The following is a 23,372-nucleotide window of genomic DNA, read 5'->3' as shown; positions in this document are numbered from 1 at the left end:
TTATGTAATTATTTTTCTGTTTTTGTGTGGCATTTACAAATCTAAGTAGTTCTTATGTTCAATAAAACCCTCAGATCACTCAGATCCTCTGAGTTTTTTGGACTTTTTATAAAAAAGGCTACATTGGTTCCAAATGCCATAACTTGCTTTGAGATAAAAATACAAACTTTTGTATTGTTTATAGTAATGAGCATAAGTAATGCGCTTTAATAACTACTGTGGATGTCTGCATAAAAATACACACCTTAATTATACAATATCGAACCTTTCTCGCATTCGCAACATGTCATTTTAACAAGTGACTTCATGTTGCATCTAGTGGTGGGTATATGTTTACCAACTGTATAAAGTATGTGCATTAACCCCAAAAGTGATTGAAGTAACGAGCAAGTCTTAAATATTTTTTGAAATGCAGTTGACATGATTGTAGGCATCATGTCAAGCATGAATAATTAACAAAATGAATAAATAAACTGCATCACTTTCTCAGGAGTGTTGTAAAGAGCCTCCAAACATGAGATGTTTGCATTTGAGAAAATCAAGATTTTGCATGGTTAGTAATTAAGTCAATGAAATAAGGCCATGAAACGCATAATAGATTTTGTAGACTCGCTCAAATTAACTTTTTGTGAAACTTTGTGTTAGGCCGTATCAGATCACTCAATTCTGAGGTAAATTGTCATCGTGTCTTCTTCCAAAAACGATAATGAGCTCAAACGGGAAAGACTGTACCTCTCGTTGGTTTCATGTGGATTACACAATCAGAGAATATTTGTATTAAATTTAAATTGGTTCGTTTAAAGTAGACAATTCAAGCTTTCTATAGACCTATTTCTCATGTCTGCGAGGCAAGTATACGCAGAGTTTTGGTTAAAAAACAATTTTGTCTGATTTCTTTTGATTTTCTTTTGAGTTTGAAGATAGGCCTTAAAATACATCCACATGTACACCTCCAATGGCCATTTAGCCTATCAGAAGCTAATTTCCTAAAGGCCTGACATTTTCTGGAATTTAATAAGCTGCTTAAAGGCACAGTTACTTGGTGTATGTAAACTTCTGACCCACTGGAATTGTGATGTAGTGAATTAAATGTGAAACAATCTGTCTGTAAACAATTGTTGGAAAAATTACTCCTGTCATGCACAGTGTAGATGTCCTAAATGACTTGCCAAAACTATAGTTTGTTAATATTAAATCTGTGGAGTGGTTAAATTAGTTTTAATGATGTTAACCAAAGTGTATGTGATCTTCTGACTTCAACTGTATAATTTGATTTTGAAGCTATTTCAAGCTTGTTGGTAGTGTCAATAATGCAGGGCCATTTGTGCTCATGTTTGACAAGAGCCTCAGTGAGTGCACTAAAAAACAAAAATAAGTGGATGTTTATATACAGTGAGGAAAATAAGTATTTGAACACCCTGCTATTTTGCAAGTTCTCCCACTTAGAAATCATGGAGGGGTCTGAAATTGTCATCGTAGGTGCATGTCCACTGTGAGAGACATAATCTAAAAAAAAATCCAGAAATCACAATGTATGATTCTTTAACTATTTATTTGTATGATACAGCTGCAAATAAGTATCTGAACACCTGTCTATCAGCTAGAATTCTGACCCTCAAAGACCTGTTAGTCTGCCTTTAAAATGTCCACCTCCACTCCATTTATTATCCTAAATTAGATGCACCTGTTTGAGGTCGTTAGCTGCATAAAGACACCTGTCCACCCCATACAATCAGTAAGAATCCAACTACTAACATGGCCAAGACCAAAGAGCTGTCCAAAGACACTAGAGACAAAATTGTACACCTCCACAAGGCTGGAAAGGGCTACGGGAAATTGCCAAGCAGCTTGGTGAAAAAAGGTCCACTGTTGGAGCAATCATTAGAAAATGGAAGAAGCTAAACATGACTGTCAGTCTCCCTCGGACTGGGGCTCCGTGCAAGATCTCACCTCGTGGGGTCTCAATGATCCTAAGAAAGGTGAGAAATCAGCCCAGAACTACACGGGAGGAGCTGGTCAATGACCTGAAAAGAGCTGGGACCACCGCTTCCAAGGTTACTGTTGGTAATACACTAAGACGTCACGGTTTGAAATCATGCATGGCACGGAAGGTTCCCCTGCTTAAACCAGCACATGTCAAGGCCCGTCTTAAGTTTGCCAATGACCATTTGGATGATCCAGAGGAGTCATGGGAGAAAGTCATGTGGTCAGATGAGACCAAAATAGAACTTTTTGGTCATAATTCCACTAACCGTGTTTGGAGGAAGAAGAATGATGAGGACCATCCCAAGAACACCATCCCTACTGTGAAGCATGGGGGTGGTAGCATCATGCTTTGGGGGTGTTTTTCTGCACATGGGACAGGGCGACTGCACTGTATTAAGGAGAGGATGACCGGGGCCATGTATTGCGAGATTTTGGGGAATAACCTCCTTCCCTCAGTTAGAGCATTGAAAATGGGTCGAGGCTGGGGCTTCCAACATGACAATGACCCGAGGCACACAGCCAGGATAACCAAGGAGTGGCTCTGTAAGAAGCATATCAAGGTTCTGACGTGGCCTAGCCAGTCTCCAGACCTAAACCCAATAGAGAATCTTTGGAGGGAGCTCAAACTCCGTGTTTCTCAGCGACAGCCCAGAAACCTTACTGATCTAGAGAAGATCTGTGTGGAGGAGTGGGCCAAAATCCCTCCTGCAGTGTGTGCAAACCTGGTGAAAAACTACAGGAAACGTTTAATTGCAAACAAAGGCTACTGTACCAAATATTAACATTGATTTTCTCAGGTGTTCAAATACTTATTTGCAGCTGTATCATACAAATAAATAGTTAAAAAATCATACATTGTGATTTCTGGATTTTTTTTAGATTATGTCTCTCACAGTGGACATGCACCTACGATGACAATTTCAGACCCTCCATGATTTCTAAGTGGGAGAACTTGCAAAATAGCAGGGTGTTCAAATACTTATTTTCCTCACTGTATATGATTTCTGGAGTAACTTTCAGTCGAGGTACCTTGTTTATAGTAATGAGCATAAGTAATGAGCTTTAATAACTACTGTAGATGTCTGCATAAAAATACACCTTAATTATACAATATCGAACCTTTCTCGCATTAGCAACGTGTCATTTTAACATGTGACTTCATGTTGCATCTAGTGGTGGGTGTATGTTTACCAACTGTATAAAGTATGTGCATTAACCCCAAAAGTGATTGAAGTAACGAGCAAGTCTTAAATATTTTTTGAAAAGGATATTAAAAAGTTAAATTGGATGAGCTGATACCTGCAGATACCCTGTAACACAAACCCCAATGTTGAGCTTCTGATGTATCTGACTTTATATCACCTACTCAATTTCCTTTGGCACCATTCTGCCAGCTAAAATATATTTGAAAGTTTGAAATTGGTTTCAGTGTGTGCTGCCTTTCACAACAGGAGATGCATTCAAACCTCATGGCTGTGAAATTTAGCAAAAGGTTAAAGTGAAAGTTTAAAAGGGATAGTTCTCCATAAAAATTACAAGTTTATAATTTACTCCTGATTCACTTATAATTTTATTTATGTTGAGCACATAAGATGTTAGGCAGGATGTTAATGTTGCTTTTTCCACACAATACAAATTTATGGTTATCAGGGGCTTACCAGCTATCACCCTTCAAAAATGACAAAAATAAAAATAAATTAAACGACAACAACAAAGACTTATTCCAAGTTTTGTGAAGTGTCACACTAGAAGGATAATTTAAGTTATTGAATGGAAATCCTCCACTCATCTATAGCCTTAAACTCTCTTTTGCAATTTGAATATGCACATATAAGAACCAATAACTTTTGGCATCATTGATGCCAACCCTGGCGTGAGGGTTACTTTTGAAATGTATTCCACTACAGATTACAGAATACATTCTGTAAAAAAGGTCAGTAACGTCTTCTAAATAAATTAGATTTTTGTTTTGCATATTAAAAACTCTGCCAGTACAGTAAGAAAAAATACACACATGTTAAAAATGTATTCTCTGAAAAACCTGTGCAATGCAGTGTTGTTTCTAAAACAAAATGAATAAAATGTATCTTGTTTTAAGGATTTTTAGATGTTTTTACAGGAAACAATACAAAAGTTATTATCAAGAATACAATTTATGCCCTAATATCAAAGGTCTTACTAGGAAAAAAGAAATTATTATCAAACGTGAATTTTCTTGATAAAAATATATGATTGTGTCTGGTAACTTCTGCGTGTAAAATGTCTAGAAATAGCATTTTAGCTTAGTGTAAAGCTTACAATTTAAACAAGTTTATTTCTATTTCTTCTGCTCCAAATTTACTTCAAACTTACTTCTCTGTCGCTCCGCATCATAAAGTGTTTCACCGCTGTTCAAATGCACTTTGGATCGCATCATTTATAAGTATAAATGTTTTCCATCTGAAAGGACTAAATAGTAAATGAAACAAATTACAATAAAATATAAAGTTATCTCTTCAGTAATCAAAATACTTTTTGAATGTAACTGTATTCTAAATACCAATTATTTAAATTGGAACCGTAGTGGAATAGTTACTTATATTTTGTATTTTAAATATATAATCCTGTTACATGTATTCTGTTACTCCCCAAACCGTTCCATAATGGACCATATTTTAAATTGCATGAACGTGAATGAGATTTGAGAGCTGTGGCAGAGGACCACTCAATTTTAACAAACTACTTTTATGGTGCCTTGTTTTGTGATTCCGGAGCTTTACAGCCCCTAGTCATGATTTACTGTGATTGGATGTAAAACGGCAGTGTCAATATTCTTCTAAACCTCTCCTTTTGCGTTTCACTGAATTAAGAAAATCATACAGGTCTGGAACAGATTGAGGTCAAGTAAATGATGACTGAATTTTCAGTTTTTTATTTTTGTATTTTTATTTTGGATGAAAATATTGTTGTGAAAAAAAAAAAAAAAAAGCATGTATGGACAACCGCAGTTGGACATGTACTGTACATAAAGACTTGATGCTACATTCTTATCTTAGTGAAATCACACCAATTCCTCCTCGTATTGGCATTAATTTGTTCTGCCCTTTATCTTTGAGTAAAGTCCTTCTGTCCAACTGCAGCCCATGTACTGCAAGCAGTCCATTTTTCTTTATTTGCGGTCCCTGCAGTCCACACTCTAAATGTATCTGGCCCGCTAATGTAATTACACACTGGAACGCTGGGCATGAGGATGTGCTGGATGCTGATTAAGCACTAGAGGACTGACAAGCAAATCTTTCAAAAACCATTACTTAGGAGAAGATCAGCTGGTCTGCACCTCTTGTGACCCGTTTGAGCATGCTGCCCTCTAGTGTAAGATGTGATGTACTTTTCTGCCTGAATCCCAGTCGTGTAATATTCTGCAATAAATAGTTTTGCTATTTTTCATCTATAACTTACAGAATACTTGCTTACTTGCAACCCTACTTACAAAATCAATATAACCCAAATGATCTTAACGTTAGTAGAATTACCAAAACTACCAGAATCTTCCAGAGATGGAAAATCAAGTTTTGCTTTAATTCAGTCGCTTAATAGCAACTGATTCAAGACTTGACTTGGACTCCAGATTAGGTGAAACAATTTCTGTGAATATCACTATATTGTTGAAGTAATTGCCTCTGCCTTGACTGAGTGATAATGAATAAACTATTCATATGTTTTTAAGTCTGATGTTAAAAATAATGACCTTTTTGAAATAATTTCTTCTATCCCAGCTTAGCTATAATTAAATCTTATTTCACAATGTTTTAAAAATGTAAACATTGTGTGTCTCTGTGACACTTTCAAACTGTTTGTAAGAGCGGCCCAGCCAGCCCGACATGGTAACATTAGATCGATCAATGGCTCGAGTTTGAGGGGTTCGACCAGTGGAATATGGAGGGTGTATTCTGAAAGCTGTTTGAAAGCAATTCTGCATGGTGACTATAGTGTTGTAGAAATTACACACTTCAATTTAAATGAAAGTTATTATAAATTGTTACTGAGGAAAACTAGGTTATGTACGTACTGAGATGGTGTCTCTGTGTTGGCTGAGAGTCTAAGGTGAGGGTCCCAGGATCTCTATCTGTATTCGCCCTGTTATGCAACAATTGTGCCTCACATATACCTAATTAGACACCTCACCTGCCTCTAGCTTAGACAGTTTTTGATGCTCTAGTTCCCAGTCCCATCTGGTGCATTGTGCACTCATGCATTCCCCTCCACTCTCATGCCCCCTCAGGCAGCTGCAGGAGCTCCAGCGTCAGAAGGAGCAAGAGCGGGAGCGGCTGGAGCAAGAGCGGCTAGAGCGGGAGCGTCAGGAGCGAGAGATGCTGGAGAAGGAGCGTGCTGAGAGGGAGCGGCAGGAGTGGGAACGACTCGAGAGGGAACATGCAGAGCAGGAACGACTGGAACGCCTGGAGCGAGAGCGTCAGGAGCAGGAGCAGCTAGAGCAGGAACGCCAGGAACGGGAGCGCGCCGAGCGCGAGCTGATGGAGAGAGAGCGTGTCGAGAGAGAGAAGCAAGAGAGGGAGAACCTAGAGCAGCTGGACAGAGAGCAGATGGACTGGGAGAGAGGGAGACGCATCTCCAACGCTGGTGAGCATCTTTATCTTTTCCATTGTCTCATCACAGATTGGCAAAGTAGAATGGATGTGCTGGAGCCAAAAGCTGAGTGAGGTTTAACACTAACTAACAATACAGGTGACTTTTCTTCTCTTGTAGACTACGCTTAGCATGGAGATGCCTGTGAAATGCTGTTAGTATGTGTTAGAAATCATTTCTTATGTTGTTGTGATTGTTACACACTTGAGCTTAGCTTTTCCTTATAGGTAAGTAGGCATTCAGATGTTTTTTTTTTTTGTTGTTGTTGCAGTAAATGCCATTTTTAGTGGTGATCGACTGATATATCGGCAAGGCCGATGAAATTGTGAGACCATAGAAGCATAATGTTTTAAAAAAATAAATAAATAGATATTTGAGTAAATATAGTTATAGTAATAAAAGTTTGTTTCATTTCAGTGTATAGCAGTGCAACACCATTGCCTTATAGCAGTTGTATTAGCTGACATAATGTATATTGAAAGTTATCAGCATCTGCCATTGAAAACCCCATATCGGTCAATGGCTAATTTTTAGTATGCGCATGGTCTCTAGTTTCATGTAAATCTATTGTTCTTGTGAAGGAAAGGAGCACTACCTCATTGCATCTTAATATGTTAAGAGGACAACGTCTCTTGACGTGTCCATCTGTCATGTTGGAAGAGTCTGAATCAACAGCTTGAAAGCAAGGTGACGAAACTTAGCGAGAGCGGCACATACTAACCACATTTTCCTCATGCTATAGTGTGTGCAACCCTCTAGGATATTGGTAACCTGCCAGTATTGGTGAACTCTAGAGTATCACATGTTGAGAGTTTAGGTGATGATTTTTAGCCAGTATTAAAAGCCCAATATTAAAGCCACAGTGGCATGCTTGAGTTCATCACGTCCGATTGAACACATTTCTCCACATCATGTGCTGTCTAAAAATACATTTTTTTTCCATAGAAATGGGGGAGGGGATGTTTATTCTACAAACAGTGCATAAAGAGGTCAGTCTTCAGGCTTTGACAGGCATAGTTGTCATTTTATGTGTTAACATTTGATCAGCCTAGCACATTGCATGTGATACTGAATATTAAATTATTTGGATTGTACGGAACAGATGCAATACTTGGCTTATAACAAGATGCGTTGTTTCACAGAAACCCCTCAAGTACAGTATAGAATATAGATTACTCGTGTGTGTGTGATTTGGTTTGTCACAAACCAAATCCTTAAATTACAGGTAACTCAGCTGGTTCTGTTACACATTAACGCACTGGTAAACAGATTTGTGACTATTACAGAAAACTGAAGCTTTATTCACTGGCTTTGGATTGTACATTTTGACAGCCTTTCTCAACTGTTTTAGAATAAACAGTGTTCACTTAATCCCAGAAGTTCTCAAGAAGACAAGAATAGCTTTTGTTTATCACATACTTGAGTAACTAAATGAAAGTCGGGATGCTAAAAATGTAATTACTACAGTAGCGTGAAAGTAGTTGTTTTCAAAAGAGTGTAGCTTTTCCACTAATAGCTACTTTTTATAGGTAGCAGTGTAGCGTGACAATTTAAGCAACATGGTTCATTCTGACTGTTCATGTAAACGAACCAATTATTTATTTATAAAATTTAAGTGAATTTTAAGGTAAGTTAATCTGTTCAGGTTAATGCAGTCACCCTATTTGAATTTGTTTATTCATTCAAAACCTGTTTTTGTGTCAGAAAAATACAGCTCTGATTAAATACAGTATCATGTACATTTAAAAAGACATTGCATCCTTTAATAAGCTTTAATTAAAAGTACTTTTTTCTAAAGGGTAGCTTTACTGTAGTTTAACTACTTGAAATTGAACCTTCACTAAGCTCCGCCCCTCCTTGATTATGGTAACACTCTCTGACAAGTTCTGTAGAACACCTTTGGATTGAATGGGAGATTGCATGAATATTCTCATAATCGGAATGGATAATATTTTTACGTGTTCTGGTATGAAGAGTGACATTTGTCTTGCATATATATCTGAATTTTTGTTTTTGTAAAAGAAATTGTTAAATTACTGATTTATAAAAACTGATTATTACGGTCACTTGAAAAGAGAAAAACTGTTTATAACGTCTCATAACACACTTATTTTTATGCTGTGAACAGTTTATTTACTATAGCTTTTGCTATGAATTTAATCAACACATACATTAATGTTCAGTTCTCTTACGAGAGGTTCTCTCGTATTGCGTAAGCTAGCTTACGCTACGGGAAAGATTCATCTTTTCTGAGATATTGAAGCCAAAAAATTATCCTTAATTTTGTATCCATTGTCAATGCAGTGCAGCAGCTGCATACCTTGAGCGGGCTAGCTAGCGAGCTCATTGGTTGCTCTCGCTGACGGCGGATGCGACCTCTGCGAGGAGCTTCCGATGTCGACCCTGCGGGCTCGACTCGAAGCACTCAAAACCGAAGCCGCCGCACGCTTTCGCTTCGCCAGCAGAAAGAAGCGCCGCCCCAAAGGCTGTCGGAACCGGTGTTCGAGCGACTACCTCGCCGGAGCCTCTTCCTCGAGCCTCGCTCACCCTCCCTCGCTCGGACGCACAGTTGCCGCCGAGCGTCGCGACTGTTGCCATCTCGGATGACGAGGCGGAGGATAAGGGCTGCTGTTCCATCATGGCTTCGACAGCGAGAAGTGGTCAGGCTCTCGTCGCCTCCTCGACCCAGGAATCCAGCAGGACCCGCGCCGAGTCGAGGAAGAACTAATGCACCTACTCACACAGGCCGCCGACCGCCTGGGCTCGAAAGTGGTCACCGCCTCTGAGCAGGCTCCCAACAGACTCGACGGCTGCTTTCTTCAGAGCCGCCGCCGCGGCGCCAGCGTCCGGGCCGCCCCTTCCTGCCGGAACTCCACGCCAAGCTCTCTAAATCGTGGAACGCCTTCTCGCCAGGAACCGATCCCATGTCTCCACTTCTCGCTCGTGGACGGCGCCACCGAGAGGGGCTACTCTTCCATCCCCCCGGTCGAGGATTCGGTAGCAGCACACCTTTGCCTGCCCTCCGCGAGATGGCGGTCTAAGCCAGTGCTCCCGTCTAAGGCCTGCAGAACTACTTCCGCCTGTGTTGCCCGCGCCTATGCCGCCGCCGGCCAAGCCGCATCTGCTCTGCATTCCATGACCGTTTTACACATCCTCCAAGCGGACCTTCTTCGAGAGTGGGATGAGAAAGGCAGGCACCCAGAGGCTGTTTCAGATCTAAGGAGCGCAACAGATCTCGCCCTTTGCGCCACCAAAGCTGCAGCTCAAGCCCTAGGGAAGTGCATGGCCGTGCTGACTGTGACCGAAAGACACCTATGGCTAACGCTAGCCGACATGGGAAAAGCTGAACGCTCCACGTTCCTCAACGCGCCGCTCTCTCCGTCCGGTCTCTTCGGTTCCACGGTGAGTGGCATTGTTGACCGTTTCTCGGAAGTCCAGAAAGCCACCCAAGCCATGAATCTCTTCCTGCCTTGTCGCGCTAGCTCCTCTGCAGGCTGCCCACGTGACCAGCTTCCTGCACGAGCCTCTTCACAGCGCCCAGCTCAGCAAAGCCAGACTCCTCAGCGTCGACAGGGCGGCTGCCCTAGAACGTGCTCAGACAGCCGCCGCAGACCGCCGTCCCCCCCGCGGGCCTCGGCCTAAGATTGCGCTGAAACCTGAGCAACCGAAGTCCTCCTAGCTTTGTTGAGGAAACGACGGCTCAGTCCCGCCGCGGTCGGACCACCGTCAAAGCTTCGCCCCTGTCAGTCCCCTTCTCTCAGGCTACTGCAGTGGTGGATTCAGCAGCCAACAAGCCGGTGATACTGCCCGCTTGCTCTGCACTCAAATGCCGCTTTCACGGCGACCCAAAGAAATTTTGTGAAAAGCAAACATGCCTTATGTGTAGAAAATGTGCCCACAATCCAGTGTTCACCCCTACACACAAGCATTACACTTCCCGTGTCCCTATCAGAGCCCACTCACATAAAGCGGGCACAGCCAGCTCGAGTGTTGGAGTCAATAAACGCCTCACCTAATCTGCGCGCTGCCCCTTCTCTGCCCGCTCTGTCACACGGCCAGCAAACACCTCTCTGTATGTAAGTCCCATGCCCGTGACTATGCTCGCAAGATCACTTCACAGATGTGACTCTTTCCCCATTCACCTCAATCGGAAGTCACTCACAGAACAGCCTGTCCCTGCTGTCTGCGAGCAGTCATGCATAAGCACAGTAAGCACGCTCACACATTCTGTTCAGCTCGCTGTGTGCGGCAATCAGGGCGACTTGGCCATTCACCCTCTAGCGTTACGCTTCAAAGCGTGGAAAGCTATCCCAGGGATATCCAAATGGGTGTTAAGCACAATAAAACTTCGCCTTAAAGGGCTATTTGCTACAGTTCGATCGCCGCCCTCCCTGCTTCAGAGCGCGGCTCGAAACTACTGTAAACGCGGAAGCAGCCTGCATGCTTGGTTCATAAATAGCAAACCTTCTGTGCAAAAGGGCCATAGAGAGAGTGCCACCTTCGCTGAGCGAGTCGGGGTTTTACAGCCGTTATTTTCTTGTCCCCAAGAAAGACGGCGGCCTCAGACCAATATTAGATCTCAGGGTTTTGAGCAAGGTGCTCGCAAAAAGACCGTTCAAAATGCTTACAATCAGGAAACTCCTCGCACGATGTGCCTAGGGGACTGGTTTATTTCTCTCGATCTGAAAGATGCCTACTTTCAGATTCAGATAAATCCCCGTCACAGGCCATTCTTGAGATTCGCCGACGGCCAGGTTTATCAATACACCGTCCTTCCGCTCGGCCTGTCTTTAGCACCCCGTACTTTCACAAAGTGCATGGATGCGGCGCTCGCACCCCTGCGGAGTCAGGGCTTGCGAATTCTGAACTATTTGGACGATTGGCTGATTTTGGCACAGTCACATACGGAGCTTCTGTCTCACAGGACAGTTCTCCTCAGTTATCTGAACAGTTTGGGTCTTGCAGTCAATTGGACCAAGAGCTCACTACAGCCCAGTCAGGCAATTTCCTTCCTTGGAATAGAACTAGACTCCATGGCGATGACGGCTCGCTTATCTACACAGCACGCGCGCCATGTTCAGCGACTAGCCGCGTCCTTTCAGATGAAGGGCCTCACGCCTCTGAAAAAATTTCAGAGAATGCTAGGTTACTTGGCCTCAGCCGCAGCAGTACTTCAGCTGGGTTTACTGTGCATGCGCCCGCTTCAGCATTGGCTAAACACCCGCGTCTCGCCGGCTTGGGCCACGGGCCGCCAGCTGATCAGAGTGACTCAGACCTGTATCTCAGCTCTGCAGCCCTGGGCAGTGGCCGAATGGTATCAGCGGGAGTGACGATGGGAGCTGTATCTCGCCGAAAAGTCATCTCGACAGACGCCGCCCAACATGGGTTGGGGCGCGGTCCGCGAGGGCTCTCCGGTTTTTGGCCTATGGTCAGTTCAGGAAAAGCTCCTTCACATAAATTGTCTGGAAATGATAGCGGTCGAGTGCACGCCGCGGCGCTTCCTCCCGGTCATTCAGGGTCACCACGCCCTGGTCCGCTCGGACAACAGATCTGTGGTATCCTATCTAAACCGCCAGGGCGGTGTCAGATCCAGGAACCTCTTCCATCTGACAAAACGCATACTGAGTTGGTCCCAGTGCCACCTGGCGCCGCTGAGGGTGACGCGACGTGCCAGGCCACCTGAAGGACGGCCCAGACAGACTGTCCAGAGACAATATTTCCCCAGGGAATGGTCCCTGCACACTCAAACAGTCCAGAAGTTATGGAGCATATTCGCAGAGCAGAGATAGACCTCTTTAGCGCCAGAAGAGAACTGTCACTGCCCAGTATTTTTCTCGAAGCTGAGGACGCGCTGGCCCAGGACTGGCCCAACCGCCCGCTTTACGCCTTCCCTCCCGCCTCGCTATTGCCACAGGTAATGCAGAGGATCAGGCAAACGCGCCACTCGGTGCTCCTCATAGCCCCGCTGGGAGAATCAGACATGGTTCCCGGAGCTTACGCAGCTGTCACTGACAGCCCCGTGGCCCATTCCAGTGAGAGCAGATCTCCTCTCTCAAGCTCGCGGCACGATCTGGCATCCCCACCCAGAGCACTGGGCGCTGCACGCTGGGTGATCAACGACTACCCGCCGCTTTGCCAGGAGGAGTAATAAACACTATCATACACGCTAGAGCCCCTTCCACGAGAAGACTCTATGCGCCCAAATGGTCTGTTTTCAAAATGGTGCACCGACAGAGACCTGGACCCACGGACATATGGGGTGTCGCCGCTGCTCGTGTTTTTACAAGAGCTGCTGGATAAGGGCAGATCCCCATCCACGCCGGTGATGCGTGGCGGCCGTCGCGCGCTCGCTGAACCCCTGCACGGCCAGTCACTGGGAAAAATGAGCTGGTCATCCGCTTCCTCAGGGGAGCTAGAAGGATGAACCCCCGCACTCCCCATCGGTTCCTATCTGGGATCTTTCCGTAGTTCTCGAAGCTATGAAAGCCCCCCCTTTCGAACCGCTTCAATCCGTGGATTTGAAATACCTTTCACTCAAAACCGTTTTTCTAACTGCCCTGTCATCAGTTAAACGTGTGGGAGACCTTCACGCGCTGTCTGTCAGCGCTGCGTGTCTTGAGTTTGGACCAAGTGACTCCAAGGTCATTTTAAAGCCTAGACACGGTTATGTCCCCAAGGTGATCGGTACTCCTTTCAGAGCACAGGTCATTTCTTTATCGGCGCTGCCAGCATCCGATAGCGAACGCGACGCCAATCTCCTTTGCCCAGTCAGAGCACTGAGATTGTATACTGCGCTCGCTCTTTCAGACGCTTGAGCAGCTGCTTGCTCGAGGGCGCACTAAAGGTTTCGCGCCTCTAAACAGACACTGTCTAGATGGATAGTGGACTCTATTGCTGCCGCAGTACGCGTCAAAAGACCTACCATGCCCGTTAGGCATTAGGGCTCACTCCACTAGAGGCATGGCCTCATCGTGGGCATGGTCCAGCGGGATTTCCATTCACGACATATGTGTGGCAGCGGGCTGGGTTTCCCCCTTCACCTTTGTCAGATTTTACAATCTGGAAGTGCCCGCCCTGCAGGCAAAACTACTAGCGGTTTAATACGCTACAGCTCCCCTGGTGAGCTGCACTGACGGGACACATTCCACACAGACTGGCACCGCCGCTCTGTCTTTCCCTTCCCACTATGTGCTTATGTATTACACACACACTGGCCCGCACTCTTGCCGGCCAAATATTATTCCCCCACTCACAAGGGCTCCCCGGTCCCCCATCCCCGGGCTCATGCAGTGGATGCTTGGCACGACGGCGTTGACAATGGGTTCCCGTGAGCGTAAGCTAGCTTACGCAATACGAGAGAACCTCTCGTAAGAGAACGAATCGGTTACCTAACGTAACCTTGGTTCTCTAGATGAGGGAACGAGTATTGCGTAGCCGGCCGTGCTCGCGCCACGAGCGATTTTCGCTTCATTCAATGAAAACCAGGGTTCCAGCCTACGAACTTACGCTTATATGCACTCTAGCCACGCCCATTCTGGCGGGCTTTGATACAGTGACTGCGTGGGCGCCTGTCATTGGACGCAAGTTCACTCAAGTACGTCTATAGGCTGCAGCAGTTGCCACAGAGCAACCAATGAGCTCGCTAGCTAGCCCGCTCAAGGTATGCAGCTGCTGCACTGCGTTGACAATGGATACAAAATTAAGGATGAATCTTTCCAGTAGCGTAAGCTAGCTTACGCAATACTCGTTCCCTCATCTAGAGAGAACCGAGGTTACGTTAGGTAACCGATTCGTTATTAGCTTTAATTTACCTTTTTTACCAGAAAAACACTGCATGTATCCTCTCTGGGAACTCGTGTCAATATTACAAATGACCCGTCAACGTTTTTTTATTTTTTTTTATTATTTTGATAAAATCCCACTTAAAAGTAATCCAACACACATTACTCCCTTAAGCCGTCATTGGAAAATTGCAAACATGTGTTAGAGAAATTGCAGCAGGGCAACAGTTGCTAAAACAGGATTGGTCAGAAGTGCTTTTAAGGCGGGGTTTAACGAAGGGTCAATTATGTGTAACTTGTGGCTTGGTGAACTACATTTGAAAGTAGCTTTCCCAACACTGCTACTGATGTAAAAAAAAATAATATACGGTCAGGTGACAAGTGCGTAGACACACCATTCTTTAAAAAGTACAGCTAGTCTACAGTCAGAGATTTTTGCTGCTGTGTTGACTGGCTGGTGCTCATTATGTTTTGTTCTGAGTGGATTGAACGAGTTCTCTGTCTGAAATGAAATTCTGCCACATGGCACTTGCATTTTTAGTATATGTTGTCTTGATTCGGTGACGTTTCTAAGTGTTGTCTTTGATAGTTATACTTTTTGGACGTATTATCAAATAAATACCCAAGATGTTTTCAGATGGGGGCAAAATCTCTAGCACTAAATGTGTCACTAGTTGATTTAATAAATTTGGATTAGCTGCTCTTGAGCATGGCCGTTAGGTCTTGCCGTGTGAACGCCAGAGCTTCAAGATTGGAAGAATTTCATTAAGTCTCTCAGTGAACATACTGCACTACATCACGGCCCAGGGGTCATGTGATCTGTTTGTCAAAACGAATAGTGTGGAAAGGCAGATGAGGCAACTGAAACGGAAGAAATCATGCCACAAATAGGTTATATATTTGCTTTAAGCAGGGAATAAAAAAAAATATAATTCATAAAGAGTACTTGAAGCTAGAATAAAACCTGTGTGTTAATGAGGAGATGACCTGAATGTAGGGCATGGTAATTTGTGTTTGCCTACGTGTTGATGTTATTTTGAAGAGTGCTCGGGGTGGGGTGGGGTGGGGATGCAATTCACACAGCAGGAGGACTGTGTTTGCTGGCTGCGTGCGAGAATCACTAGAGCGGAAAGATTTGTCCAGCATATGGCATGCAGCGACACTTGGAGTACAATCTCACCATAGCCCGGAATATGAATTTGCATACATGTATTAACAAGTATATTGTTATAGTGGGTATATTGCAACTATTGCCTAATTTTCTTTTTGAATGTTTAATTAAATTATGTTGAAAAAATGTTTGGCCTTGTAGACACAGCTGAATTTGTTCTTTTTATTTAATATGTAATTTTATTTGTCAGACTTGTTCGCTAAAGCTAATAGTTATTTTTCTAAGGCTACATCCCAATCGCATATCCGTTCTAATTAGCATCAGTACTATGTAATCATAGTGCATTCAAAATCCAATGAAAGCAGTATACCATTCAGACAAATTTCACTATTTTCAAAGTATCTGGCTAATTTTTTGGCCAATATTGCCCTCAACCCCTTGTGCTACAGAAGAGGAGTTTTTGATGGTCTATTGAAGGAATGTAAGGGATGCAGCCCATGACTTAGCAATGTTGTCGTAGAAATGCATGACCGTTGAGTTAAATGTGTTTGATATTTTTATTTTGCAATATTTCACTGTAGAAAGTGCAAAAATAGTTTTGTTGTATCTGTATATTTGTGTTTAGTGAGGCTGTGTTTGTGCACTCCATAAAATGATGGGTTAAAAATAACCCAAATTGGGTTGTTTTTAGCTTAGCTGCTGTTTAAATATTGGGCCGAACACATGTTGGGCTAAACTAACCCAGCAAGATGGGTTGTTCATTTTAACTCAGCAAATTGATTATTTATTCAACCCAAATGCTGGTAAATTGTTTACAGGAATGCTGTGTTAATTTGATCTCATAAGTGGGTTAATATTTTCAGATTGTTTTATCTTTAAAATATTGTAAAATAAACCACACCATAAACAAATATGTACAGTGCCTTGCGAAAGTATTCGGCCCCTTGAACTTTTCGACCTTTTGCCACATTTCAGGCTTCAAACATAAAGATATAAAACTGTAATTTTTGTGAAGAATCAACAAAATTACAGAACTGTTCTGTGAGAACTGTTCTGTCTCACAGAACAGTTCTCCTCAGCCATCTGAACAGTTTGGGTCTTGCAGTCAATTGGACCAAGAGCTCACTACAAGAGCTCACAAGTGAGCTAGCTAGCGAACTCATTGGTTGCTCTGCGGCAACTGCTGCAGCCTATAGACGAACTTGGGCGAACTCGCGTCCAATGAGAGGTGTCCGCGCGCTTACTGCATCAAAGCTCGCCAAAATGGGCGTGGCTAGAGTGCATATAAGCGTAAGTTCGTAGGCTGGAACCCTGATTTTCATCTCTTCAGCGAAGCTCTTCGCATCTCTGAACTGGAAGCCGCGTCGCCATTCGAGGGGCATCTAGCAAGCTTGGACAGCGCTTGAAGAAGCTGGCCGTCTCCACCACCTTCAGCCATCCTGCGAGCTACGCCATCCGGCGACGTATCCTTTTTTAGAGCAAGCTAGTTCTTATCGAACTTCACAAAAGAGTAACGAGCGTCTTTTTTAAGATGCCTCGCACCACTTGCGCTTCATGCCGCGCCCCTCTCAGAGCCGGAGACCGCCACATCATCTGCGCTCTCTGCCTGGGACTGGGGCATGCAGAGCTCGCCCTCGCTGAAGGCGGATGCGACCTCTGCGAGGAGCTTCCGATGTCGACCCTGCGGGCTCGACTCAGCGCTCAGAACCGAAGCCGCCGCGCCGCCTTCTGTTCCGCCGCGCAGGAAAAAGCGCCGCTCCCAAAGGCTGCCAGAACCGGTGATAGAAGCGACTGCCTCGCCGGAGCCTCTCCCTCGAGCATCGCTCTTACCCTCCCCGCCCCCCCGGGACGCGCAGTTGAAACGCGCACTGCGGCCATCTCGGAGGACGAGGCGGAGGATAAGGGCTGTTCCATCATGGCTTCGGACAGCGAGGAGTGGTCAGGCTCCCACATTCTGTTCAGCGCGCTGTGTGCAGCAATCAGGGCGATTTGGCCATTCACCCTCTAGCGTTACGCTTCAAAGCGTGGGAAGCTATCCCAGTGATATCCACATGGGTGTTAAGCACAATAAAACAGGGCTATTTGCTACAGTTCGATCGCCGCCCTCCCCGCTTCAGAGCTCGGCTCGAAACTATTGTGAACACGGAAGCAGCCTGCATGCTTCGTTCAGAAATAGCAAACCTTCTGTGCAAAAGGGCCATAGAGAAAGTGCCGCCTTCGCTGAGCGAGTCGGGGTTTTACAGCCGTTATTTTCTTGTTCCCAAGAAAGACGGCGGCCTCAGACCAATATTAGATCTCAGGGTTTGAACAAGGTGCTTGCAAAAAGACCGTTCAAAATGCTTACAATCAGGAAACTCCTCGCACATACGCTCCAGGGGGACTGGTTTATCTCTCTCTCCGTACTGGGTCCTGTTTTATTTTTGTTGTATTTGATCCCGTTGGGAAATATCATACAAAGGTTCAGTGATGTTTCTTTTCACTTGTTTGCTGATGATATCCAACTTTACTGCTGCTTTAAGCCGTCAGATATCTGTAAGTTAAACTCCTTGCTCCTTTGTCTTGTGGAAATAAAAAAATGGCTAAGTGATAACTCCCTGCAGCTAAATGCAGACAAAACAGAAACACTGATCATTGCCCCGGAGGTTGCAATCCCTGGGATTAAACAATACTTGGGTGATCTAGGCCAGTCTGCTAAGCCAAGACTTAGAAATTTGGGAGTTATCCTGGACAAAGACATGTCATTAGTGCATCACTGCAAGCAGCTGACGAGAAACTGCTTCTTTCAATTAAGGAAAATATCGAAACTTAGAAATATGGTTTCACAAAATGATTTGGAGCTTATCATTCATGCCTTTGTGTCTTCGCGTTTAGACTATTACAATAGTTTATTTTCATGCCTAAACCAGAAGGAGCTCTCTCGACTGCAATTACTGCAAAGCTCTGCAGCCAGAATTTTAACACGTACAAATAGGAGGTCTCATATATCCCCTATCCTAAAAGAACTTCACTGGCTACCAGTGTCTTATAGGATACATTTTAAAATTTTGGTTTTAATTTTCAGAGCTTTGCATGGTCAGGCACCTCCCTATATTAGTGACTTGATTCAGCGTTATACTCCTGTGCGTGCTTTGAGGTCGGTGGATCAGAACCTGTTGATGGTTCCACGCACTCGCTATCGTACTAGAGGTGACCGATCTTTTCAGGCTGTTGCCTCTAGGTTGTGGAATGACCTCCCACCGTCTATGCGCTCTCTTGACTCTGTTGATGCCTTCAAATGCAGACTAAAGACCCATTTATTTGTTCAGGCTTTTAATTAGCTGCTTGTGGGTTGATATGATCATGTACTGTATATGCTTTTATTGTGTGTATTTTATGATATAAATGTTTTAGTTGTGAAGCACTTTGTGGCCTTATACCTGTGAAAGGTGCTATATAAATAAACTTTTACTTACTTACTCGATCTGAAAGATGCCTACTTTCAGATTCAGATAAATCCCCGTCACAGGCCATTCTTGAGATTCGCCTTCGACGGCCAGGTTTATCAATACACCGTCCTTCCATTCGGCCTGTCTTTAGCACCCCGTACTTTCACGAAGTGCATGGATGCGGCGCTCGCACCCCTGCGGAGTCAGGGCTTGCGAATTCTGAACTATTTGGATGACTGGCTGATTATGGCACAGTCACATACGGAGCTTCTGTCTCACAGAACAGTTCTCCTCAGCCATCTGAACAGTTTGGGTCTTGCAGTCAATTGGACCAAGAGCTCACTACAGCCCAGTCAGGCAATTTCCTTCCTTGGAATAGAACTAGACTCCGTGGCAATGACGGCTCGCTTATCTATACAGCGTGCGCGCCATGTTCAGCGACTAGCCGCGTCCTTTCAGATGAACAGCCTCACGCCTCTGAAAAAATTTCAGAGAGTGCTAGGTTACATGGCCTCAGCCGCAGCAGTACTTCAGCTGGGTTTACTGCGCATGCCCCCGCTTCAGCATTGGCTAAACACCAGCGCGTCTCGCCGGGCTTGGGCCAAAGGCCGCCAGCCGATCAAGGTGACTCAGACCTGTATTTCAGCTCTGCAGCCCTGGACAGTGGCCGAATGGTATCAGCGGGGAGTGACGATGGGAGCTGTATCTCGCCGAAAAGTCATCTCGACAGAAGCGTCCAACACGGGTTGGGGCGCGGTCTGCGAGGGCTCTCCGGTTTTTGGCCTATGGTCAGTTCAGGAAAAGCTCCTTCACATAAATTGTCTGGAAATGATAGCGGTCGAGTACGCGCTTGTGCGCTTTCTCCCGGTCATTCAGGGTCACCACGTCCTGGTCCGTTCGGACAACAGATCTGTGGTATCCTACCTAAACCGTCAGGGCGGTGTCAGATCCAGGAACCTCTTCCATCTGACGAAACTGAGTTGGTCCCAGTGCCACCTGCGCTTGCTGAGGGCGACGCACTTGCCAGGCCACCTGAACGACGGCCCAGACAGACTGTCCAGAGACAATATTCCTCCAGGGGAATGGTCCCTGCACGCTCAAACAGTCCAGAAGTTATGGCGCATATTCGGCAGAGCAGAGATAGACCTCTTTGCGTCAGAAGAGAACTCTCACTGCCCAATATTTTTCTCGAAAAGCGAGGACGCGCTGGCCCAGAACTCTCTATTGCCACAAAAAAACGAGCTGGTCATCCGCTTCCTCAAGGGAGCTAGAAGGATGAACCCCCCGCGCCACCCATCGGTTCCTATCTGGGATCTTTCTATAGTTCTCGAAACTATGAAAGGCCCCCCTTTCGAACCGCTTCAATCCGTGGATTTGAAATACCTTTCACTCAAAACCGTTTTTCTGACTGCCCTGTCATCAGTCAAACGTGTGGGAGACCTTCACGCGCTGTCTGTCAGCGCTGCGTGTCTTGAGTTCGGACCAAGTGACTCCAAGGTCATTTTAAAGCCTAGACACGGCTATGTTCCCAAGGTGATCGGTACTCCTTTCAGAGCACAGGTCATTTCTTTATCGGCGCTGCCAGCATCCGATAGCGAAAAGGACGCCAATCTCCTTTGCCCAGTCAGAGCACTGAGATTGTATACTGCGTGCTCCGCCTCTTTCAGACGCTCTGAGCAGCTTTTCGTTTCGTTCGGAGGGCGCACCAAAGGTCTCGCCGCCTCGAAACAGACACTGTCTAGATGGATAGTGGACGCTATTGCTGCCGCATACGCGTCAAAAGACCTGCCATGCCCATTGGGCATTAAGGCTCACTCCACTAGAGGCATGGCCTCATCGTGGGCATGGTCCAGCGGGATTTCCATTCACGACATATGTGTGGCAGCGGGCTGGGCTTCCCCCTCCACCTTTGTCAGATTTTACAATCTGGAAGTGCCCGCCCTGCAGGCAAAACTACTAGCGGTTTAATACGCTACAGCTCCCCTGGTGAGCTGCACTGATGGGACTCATTCCACACAGACCGGCACTGCCGCTCTGTCGTTCCCTTCCCACTATGTGCTTATGTATTACACACACACTGGCCCGCACTCTTGCCGGCCAAATATTATTTCCCCACTCACAAGGGCTCCCCGGGTCCCCCACCCCGGGGCTCATGCAGTGGATGCTTGGCGTGCACGGCGTTGACAATGGGTTCCGTAGCGTAAGCTAGCTTACGCAATACGAGAGAACCTCTCGTAAGAGAACGAATCGGTTACCTAACGTAACCTCGGTTCTGTCTAGATGGGGAACGAGTATTGCATAGCCGGCCGTGCTTCGCGCCACGAGCGACTTTCGCTTCATTCAATGAAAACCAGGGTTCCAGCCTCACGAACTACGCTTATATGCACTCTAGCCACGCCCATTTTGGCGGGCTTTGATGCAATAGCGCGCGGACGCCTCTCATTGGACGCGAGTTCGCCCAAGTTCGTCTATAGGCCGCAGCAGTTGCCGCAGAGCAACCAATGAGCTCGCTAGCTAGCCCGCTCAAGGTCTGCAGTTGCTGCACTGCGTTGACAAATGATACAAAATTAAGGATAATTTTTTGGCTTCAATATCTCAGAAAAGATGAATCTTTCCCGTAGCGTAAGCTAGCTTACGCAATACTCGTTCCCTCATCTAGAGAGAACCGAGGTTACGTTAGGTAACCGATTCGTTTTATATCTTTATGTTTGAAGCCTGAAATGTGGCAAAAGTTCAAAGTTCAAGGGGGCCGAATACTTTCGCAAGGCACTGTAAACATGGTAGTCAAGTCAACCTTTATAGAGCACATTTAAAAGCAACAGAAGTTGACCCAAAGTGCTTTACAGATCAAACAAACAATTAAATGATGACAGAGTGATATAAAAACAGATTGATATAAAGTTAAATATAAAACATAATAAAATAAATAAACTTTAAATACAGCATCATGTTTTTATCCAATTTAGGGTAGCTCCTTTATTATTGGATAAATATAAATGCATGCAATAAGTACATTTGAACTATTTTACAAACGTTTTAATAAACGGTATGTAGGACAATAAAGTAACATTTATAAGTAATTTTAAGTACACTAGACATTAAACACCCATTGTATTATTAAAAGGATAGTTCACCCAAAAATGAAATATATCTCATTTACCCTCATCCCAGATGTGTATGCCTTTCTTCTGCTTCTGAAGTTATTTGTTTTTGTTTAGAATATCTCAGCTCTGTTTGGTTTATTCTATAGAAGTGAATAGTGCCCAGAACTTTGAAGCTCCAAAAAGTACATATGGGCAGCATGAAATTAATCCATATGACTCCAGTGGTTTAATCCATGTCTTCAAATGTTATGATATGTGTGGGTGAGAAACAGATACATATTTACAGATCCTTACTTAATCTAAATCTCCACAGTCATTTAACCACTGGAACCATATGGATTACTTTTATGCTGCAATTATGTGCTGTTTGGAGCTTAAAAGTTTGTCACCATTCAGTTTCATTGTATGGACCTACAGAGCTGAGATTTTCTTCTAAAAATCTTCAGTTGTATTCAGCAGAAGAAAGTCTGGGATGGCATGAGGGTGAGTCAATGATAAGAGAATTTTCATTTTTGGGTGAACTATCCCTTTATATGTTACTTATAATTCTAGTGTCTATTACTAAAAAAATATTTATGTAAGGAATTAATTAAATCCATAAAAAATACATTGCATTAAAATCAGAATACTGGAAGCATGGTTAATGAAAATGTTTCTGTGCAATAACTGGTCGAAGTTTGCACCAGTTTGTGTTTTTATTTTTATTTTTTATTTTTTTCCCCTTCATTCAAGTACAAAGAAAAACTCTTTTGATTGAAAGACTTTGATTCAATATTTGATGGCTCATAATTTATTTATTAATTAATAGTTACATTTTTCTACTCTCTAAACTCATTTTCAGTGTTTATTGTACACACCAACACTTCATGTGGACGAAGCCCCGCATGACGCTTTCTTGAAGCGGTGTGTCGAAGCCCTGAAGCATGTTACGAAAGGAGACGTTTGTATTACTTTAAAAAAAAAAGATTCAGCGTCCAGTGGGCAATACAAACTAGCAAAACCAAAGCTCACGAAACTACTGTCGTGTGACATCTAACAGCTGATGTCATATGAGCTGTCCAGTTCTGATTATGGAATGGTATTTTTGCAGTAAAGATATTATAGATAAAAACACTGACACAAACCTTATATCACTGAATAAATCCTCCAGTTTGTCAGTGTTGACACCTGCTAACTCCTGAAGATGATCCAAAAAGCCAGTGTCAGGTAACTCATCAGCTGGGCTGTTCTGATGCTACCTCTGGGTTGTTGCATGGGGTTGGGGGAGGGGTGCAGAGTTTCAACTGTCAGTGAAAATGACCCAGCCAGTAACCCAGCAGCTGGCTTACACAAAAACTACCCA

At 44.4% G+C, this 23,372-nt stretch overlaps 1 pseudogene; it reads left to right on the top strand.

Annotated features, from left to right (window-relative positions):
* LOC127623803 (protein enabled homolog) overlaps positions 1-23,372 on the top strand; it is a 150,247-nt pseudogene that overhangs the window by 111,285 nt on the left and 15,590 nt on the right.

This window comes from Xyrauchen texanus, chromosome 30, assembly GCF_025860055.1.
Source record: "Xyrauchen texanus isolate HMW12.3.18 chromosome 30, RBS_HiC_50CHRs, whole genome shotgun sequence".
NCBI classification, from domain to species: Eukaryota; Metazoa; Chordata; class Actinopteri; order Cypriniformes; family Catostomidae; genus Xyrauchen; species Xyrauchen texanus.
Note: the sequence above shows the minus strand (reverse complement) of the source record. Positions and strands in the feature narration are given on the sequence as shown.